The sequence below is a fragment of the Fukomys damarensis genome, unplaced genomic scaffold (genome assembly GCF_012274545.1).
Source record: "Fukomys damarensis isolate Sample0158 unplaced genomic scaffold, DMR_v1.0_HiC HiC_scaffold_17, whole genome shotgun sequence".
Classification (NCBI taxonomy): domain Eukaryota; kingdom Metazoa; phylum Chordata; class Mammalia; order Rodentia; family Bathyergidae; genus Fukomys; species Fukomys damarensis.
Genome location: NW_022900929.1, coordinates 70,260,970 through 70,268,239, shown reverse-complemented (window position 1 = coordinate 70,268,239; position 7,270 = coordinate 70,260,970). Strand labels below are relative to the sequence as shown.

The 7,270-nt window shown below is 50.5% G+C and overlaps 1 long non-coding RNA gene across 1 annotated transcript; it reads left to right on the top strand.

Annotated features, from left to right (window-relative positions):
- The first annotated feature begins 4,581 nt into the window (after positions 1–4,581).
- On the top strand, positions 4,582–6,158 carry LOC117286507. The gene is made up of 3 exons (XR_004517650.1): positions 4,582–4,686; positions 4,914–5,014; positions 6,082–6,158. It is a non-coding gene; the product is annotated as an uncharacterized LOC117286507 (long non-coding RNA).
- The last annotated feature ends 1,112 nt before the right edge of the window (positions 6,159–7,270 follow it).

Below are 7,270 nucleotides of genomic sequence, written 5' to 3'. Positions count from 1 at the left end.
CGCATTGCCCAGCGCAGTGCCCAGGCTGCTGCTCCCAGACCTGGCTGCCCAGGGGACAGTGCCAGGGAAGCGAGTGTGTGTGTGGAGGGCCGGAGGTTTAGCTCAGTGGTTCCGCGCCTGCCTCACAAGGACCTGAGTTTGATCCCCAGTACCACAGAACAAAACAAAACAAAAATGTGTGTGGCCTTGGTGGGGAGCCAGCTGCTGCTATTTATCAAGGCCCCTGCTGCACTGGGCTCAGGGAAATCACCAGTGTGAGCCTTGCTCTGTGGGAGACCAAAACCTAAATGAGGAGGAGACACTGAACCCATATGAAGCAAGTTGATGACTGTTCCTCTGAACCCGATTATAAGGTCAGAGACCCCTCAAACTGTCCCAAGAAGCCAGACGTGGTGGTGCACACCTGTAAGCCCAGCACTCTGGGAAGCTGAGGCAGGAGAATCACAAGTTTGAACTTGGCCTGGGCAACTCAGTAACTCAGCAAGACTCTGTCTCAAAATAAAAAAAGAAACGGAGCCGGGGATGTAGCACTGTGCAAAAGCCCTGGGTTCGCTCCCCACATGGGGTGGGGTGGGGATGGGTGTTGAGTGTTTATTATGAAGAGTCGGTGTGGCTGGCGAGCTGTCTGTCTCCTCTGGACACCCGAGCGCCATCCCGGGTTTCTGCGGCCCCTCTGCGTCTGTGCCCCGCTCCTGTCCCCGATGGAGCCTCCTCCGCTCACTCTCCAGGCCTTGGTTTCCAGACCTCCCTCTCCAGGCCTTGGTCACTAGCGATGCCACCTGGCAGCATCCAGGTGGCAGTGGCAGCCAGAGACCTTTGGGAACCCCGTTCTTTCCTCTGCGCACAGAGCCCGCTCCCCGGCATGGGTCCCCGGATGCAAGCCACCGTCGGCAGGGCGGCTCGGAGGACAGGAAGGGAAACGGGCAAAACTCTGGGTCTGAGCCCCTGAGGCTGCAGGAGCGTTTGCTGCTATGGTGTGGCCCGGAGGGACTGGGCCATGGGAGAGAAGGGCGAGGCGAAGAGGTGATGGGAGGTAGGGGCGGGAACTGGGGTGTCCGGGACAGAGACCTGAGGAGAAGAGCTGGGAAGGGGGGCGAGACTTCAAGAGCTGTGTTAAAGGAAAACCAGGTTTGTCAAGAGCTTGTCGGTTATTTTGCTTTCTTCTAATTCAGCACCTCCTCCCCGTCCACCTCCTCTCCCCTCCCTCTCCTCAGGTACTTCAGGCTGGCCTTGAATTCATGGCAACCCTCTTGCCTCAGCCTCCTGAGTGCTAGGATTACAGGAGTGGATCACTGAGTCTGGCTGACTTTCTTGGACAAAGGACTTTTATTTTGTGACAGTTCTGGAATCATGGTCCAAGACCACATCAGAGCTGGTTTATTTGGCACCCTCTCTTTCTGGCTTGTCTATAACCACTTTCACCCTGTGTCCCTGCAAAGCCTCTCCCCAGAGAAGAGGGAGAGGCCTCATGTCACTTCCTCTTCTTATGAGGATCTCATTCTTATGGATGAAGACCACATCCTTCTGACTGCTCTTAACTCATTTACCCTCCTGAAGGCCTTCCCTCTACATCCAGCTGTGACAGGAAGGATTGGGGCTTCAACCCATGAATCTGCAGAGAGGGGACACAATTTAGGTCCTCAGGAGTTGTAATATAAGAGTAAAGGGTGAAAAAAATCATTTACCAGCTTGTCATCATTTGAAGCGCAATGTGTTGAGGGGCAGATTTGCTTCTGCACAAACTGAGTCTGAGGTACTGTCGCTGGTGGTTTCCTGTGGGCACTGGGGACCGGCCTCAGGGCCGGAAATGGAGAGTGGAGAACCATAAGTTGGGTCTGGGAACTGGATCCGGGGCGTTATGGAAACTCTTGGTATATGAAACAGGTTGTGAGAAATGGAACACAGAAACCCAGCCTGAGGAGAGAGGCCCAGCACTACTGGGTGGAGGAAGGGCTAGCGAGACAGATCTTCAGCAGCCAGTCTGCCCTGCCCAGGCTGCTGCTCTCAGGGAGTGCAGGCCAGGGAGAGGGCCCAGGCCAGGCTGAGGCGCCTCATGGGGTGTGGCCCAGACCAAGCCCCTTCCGCAGACACTGGGTCATGAATGTGGTGGACCAGCCACAATAGAAAGCAACCTGGAGATTATTTTTCAGTGTTCAACCCTCGTTCACACATACCCCTTCATTAAAGTCTCACCCAAAACCCCACAAGGTAAGTGCTATCTCCACCAGAGAGCGGGTGACATGAAGGCTCGGAGAAGCTAGGGGCTCTGTTGAGGCGGACAGACTGGGAGTGCCAGAGTCCAGGCTCCTGTGGGCACACTCCTGGCCTCTGACCCCCACAGCTTCCCTCCTACTAGTTCTTCTTCAGGCACTGCAGGTGTTGGCTCCAGCCCACTTCAAGGCAGGAGCAAGGAACCATGGGGAGTGGTCGTTTCCCACCTATGAGGGTCTCTTTCTTTCCTGTGAGTTTGCATAGAGTTGAAACTCTGTCCTTGGAAGCTTTCCAGAAGCAAGACTAGGGGCTCACATTAACTAAGGAGAAAGAGTGGCTTTTGCACCAAGGAAGCTCTGCATCGGTCTTGAGGAAGCCCATGAAGTGCAAACAGTGTTTGCCTTTCCCCGACATTTCCATGGACCATGTGTTTTCTAGAATGTTCTTCTCAGATCCCTCAGGTTGTAAAAGAAGACACCCGGAGGGTCCCATGGTGAGGTTCTCATGGTAGTGACAGTGTGTGCATAATTTTGTTTAACGCTCCTTCAGAGCAGTTGCTACTCTGTGAGAAGCACAATTGCACCCATTGTTCCTTTTGGCAGAAACTGACTTCTGGCTCCAACTTCTTCATTTTCTTCTACATCTTGATCTTCGGGGGGGGGAGGGGACAGCTGGAGAGAGGAGGTGGTTGGCTACCACTCAGTAGGCCCTGCAAGTAGGCTGCCTCCCTCAGCAGCACCCGTTAACTTGGCACTCTCCTGTAGGGTAAGACAGCATGGCACTGCAGAGCCACGCAAACCAGCAGCCCGCACTGCCCTGTCGGACCTGAGAGACCTCATCGATCCCAGTGCTCTGGCTTACCTCCTCCCAGCCTGTTCAACTCAGACCTCCCTTGAAAGGATGTTAACAGCTGTATTCTGGTCGGATCGTTAAAATAAAAACCTAGAAAGTTTCCCAGAGGCTCTCAATCTACACTTCAAGGCCAAGGGGGGAAAAATTAACCTAGTTTCACTTATTTTAGGAAACAAATGCTGAGCACCTGAAAGCCCAGTTTGGATCCTCATTCTAGGTTTTCTGGAGAGAAAAGGAGACAGAGTGCAGTTGGGGGCACAGGCTTGAGTAGGGCAGAGGTCGTTAGGGGCCCTCTGGACCCTCTGGTGAGTGGACCTGTCAGAAAAAGCTCATATGACCATAGTCTTCCAAAGGGCTGTGTTTGTAGGATGCTTTTTACTCAGTTTTCAAGGAGCTTCCTGTCTTGGAGGCATTTATACGGCCAACAGGGTGTTGAGCGGGGCTAGGGAGGACACCCGAGTGCAGCCCCCTCTAGAAGACATCACGTGGGAACCCCAACTGGGAAGCCAGAGTCGTGGGAAGTCACTGTACTTCCTGTAAATTCCAGAATAACCACCAATGAGGAGCCACGTTCTGTAGCCTCATGAGGCTTATACATTATGCATCTTATTTGGTTAACATTTGCACTAGCCACATGCTCACAACTTCTATAAAGGGAGTTAGTATATTTTAGCGGCCTACCAACTGGAATTTTCTCCCTCAGGCCTGGAAAGATGATTTAGTCCTGTGCCAATGAGGCGCTATTCCCAGGGCTGTGTCCTCATGCTTGTTGGCCATGGTTTCGCCCCCTTCTGGTGGCTCAGGGCAAGGCCTCGCTGGCTGGCTATAGTAAAGGCAAGGATTTGCTTCTCTTTGTTTGTTTGTTTGCTTTTCCCTAGAAAACATGTAAAAGCCATTGCTATATAACCAGTTACACTTAAATTTAGCAGACTAAAAGAACAAACATTTATTATCTCACCGTGTGGATTCAAAATCTGGGAGTGGCTTAGCTGGTGGCTCTAACTCATGATCTTGCATAAGGGTGCAGTTACAAAGTGTGATCAAAAACTGATGCAAATGTTTAAATTTTTAGAAAATTATTACTGAACAATTATTACAGTAAAGGCACAGTGCCATGAATCCTCTCAAAATACTCCCCTTGTTTTGAACACACTTATCTCATCATTCCTTGACCTTTTCTGAAGCAGTTCTGCAAGTCCTCTTTCGTGAGTGTCTTTTTTTCTTCTTTTTAACAAGTTCTTACTATGTAGTCCAGGCTGGCCTTGAACTCAATGTATAGCTCAGGCTGTCCTCGAACTAACAGTGACCCTTCTGCTTCAGCCTGCCCTGTTCTGGGAGTTCAGGTGTGCACTACCATGCCCGGCTTGTGAGTGTCTTCAATTGCGCTGCCATGGCTGCCTCAGTGTCCTGAATCAATTCTAAACATTTTCCTTTCGTTTTCATTCTGACTTTGAGGAAGAGCCAGAAGTCACATAGTTAAGAAGGTGGGTGAGGACACACTGTCATGTTTATGAGCCTTCCTGTCCGGATGGCACTCAGCAGCAGCATTCTGATTCCACTTTATAAAGGCACTTGTAAAAGAGGACATCCAGAACTGCTTCAGAAAGTGGCAAGACGGGTGAGGTAAGTGCATTCAAAATGGAAGGGGAACATTTTGAGGGGGATTCGTGGCAGTGTGCCTTTTATTGTAATCAATTATTTAAATTGAAACAGTCACTGTATGTTCTGATCACATTGCATTGGCTGGAGATGCCACTTTCCGAAGGCCCAACAGGGGAAGGATCTGCTTGCAAACTTGGTCACGCGGCTGCTTACGGGCCCTAGATCCTTACTGTCTGTTGTCCTCACAGCCTGAGCCTCTCGTAACCTGCCGGGGTGTCCTTGGGACATGGCAGCTGGCTTTTCCCAGAGTGAGGGACCTAAGAAGAGAGAGAGACAGAGAGCCCAAGACGTAAGTCATGCATAGCCTTTATGCCCTAATCTCAGAGTTTCATTCTATCACTTCCGGTGTATGCTTTTGGTCACACAGACTGAAAGGGGAACTGTGCAAGGGAGTGAACCTATGCAGGAAGTTTGGGGGACCCTGGAGGCTGACCCCCTTTCTGGAAAGACAGAAGGGGAGAGAGGGTCATGCACTGTAAAGTTAATGTTATGAACGGTTAGTGAACAGCTCTTTCATTAACTAGATGAGTGTCCTAGAGTCAGCCTCCCTGGGTCGCATCTCAAAGCAGCCTGTAAAGTCAGGTGTTCAGAGGACGTGACCTCTGAGGTCCCTAAGATCTGTGGTGTAGATAATTAAAGGTCAGAGAGAAGAGAAGAGAAGTAGGGAAGGGAGGGGAGGGAACTTGGGTTCCATGGAGCCTCCCAAGACCTGAGCCCTGACCCGGCATCTACTCCAGGGCCCAAGCTCTGTGTTCCACAGCCCAGGGCCAGGCTGGGTATCCAAGTCCTGCCATTTGATGACTCAGAAATGGGAATGGGGCTCGTTCCATTTCCCCACGGTTTTCAGACATGTTTCTTTGTGAGGGCAAAGTGGAGACGACCAAGACTGCTTTGAACTAGGGCCAGTCAGCGTTCCCTGGTTTATAGCGCTAGTGCCACTGTGTGTGTAAATCTGTGGGAGTGCAAAACTGTCCAAACATTTTGAGAGAGCAGCCCTGCACCCCCACACCTGCCTCTGGGGGACAGTTCTTGAGTCCGTCATTCCTTGCTACTTCACATTCTTTCTAGCCCTTCCAGAACCTTCCACCCATGAGTGACAGGGACCTGCTGCACCTGGTGGATCATATTATTCAGTGGGGTCAGGGGAACCCCCCCACCCCTGTCAAAGGGCCCCTGGAAAATCTTTGATGGGATTGTGCCTTGTCTGTTTTCTGTTGCTGTAACAGAATGCCACAGAAAAGAAATTTATTTCTCTCAGTTCTGGGGCCAGCATATGGCAAGGGCCTCTGTGCTTCCTCAAAACAAAATGGAAGGGCAAGTGTGTGATCTCAAGTCTCTCTTCCTCTTCTTATACAGCCACCAACCCTGTTATGGCTATACCTGCAGAAGCTGCCTACAGAAAGAGCGAGCCCAGACTCCGTGGGACCAACATATCTGCTTTTCTTTGTGTTCAGCACAGAGAAATACCAGCTCCCTGGAATCAGAGATGCATGGACTTTTGCAAGTTTTGAGGTAAGTAACTTTATTCAGGGGTAACCACTGCGCATTCCCTGGAAGCTGCAAAGTCTTATGATTACCCGTGTCATTTCCTGGCACAGTTGGTGATGCCTGAGTCATCCCAGGAAGCATCGCGGGTGTTTATTCCCAAATACTGAGACTTGTGTCTCCAGTTTTGAGCTGCTCTTTCAGCTGTGGTTCTCATTTTAAAGCAGTAACCTTCAACTGTTGTTTCAGGAAGCCCCGGGGCCCGAGGGGGCAGTGTCCAGCCTCAAGCAGATCTCAGGGAGATGAGAGGGAGGCACAGCTGGGCCCCGGGTGGAGTCAAAGAGTCTGAACATTTCCTTCTGGGAAAAATTAAAGAAGCCCACTTGGAGAGAAAGAGGATTCTCTGAAAGCCAACTACGATGGCTGGTCCCATTCCCTTACACAGAGAGCATCCTAGCATTCAGGCACAGGGCCAGGGCTGTCTGCAGCCATTTGAATGGATGCAGTAGAAAATAAAAGTCTTGTTTTCACGTTATGAGTCTTCTGGCTGTATCACCTGGACTAAGCCACAGTAGTGACCTCAATGTGGACAGATTTTTCCAACCCTGAATTATTCAGGATGCTGAGCTCCCCGGGATGGACTTCTCATCTGTCCAAACTCCGCCCGGGATGTAACACTCACCTCCCTCTTTCTTCCTTTCTCATTGCTTCCCTTTCCTGCTTTGGTCTCAAAGGGGCATTACGTAGTTCCAGATTTGGGAGTTCAGGGCATTCTTACAACGGGAATCCAAAAGATAAATGAGACCTTAGAGGAAATCTAGCTCAACCTCCCACCTAATTCAGAAACCTTCAAAGGCATATTGTATTCCAATTTAATTTTAGGGTAGGGAGAGTACTATGGCACAGAGTGATTCATTTTGTTTGGATGACTCTATTGCTGTAGACACTGTTTTCATATTGACGTTCTTGTATTGAAATCTGCCTCTCTGAAATTTACACCGACCCTTATTTTGCCTTCTGGGACAAACCAGAGTACAGCTAGTCCTTCTCTAAAGCAGTC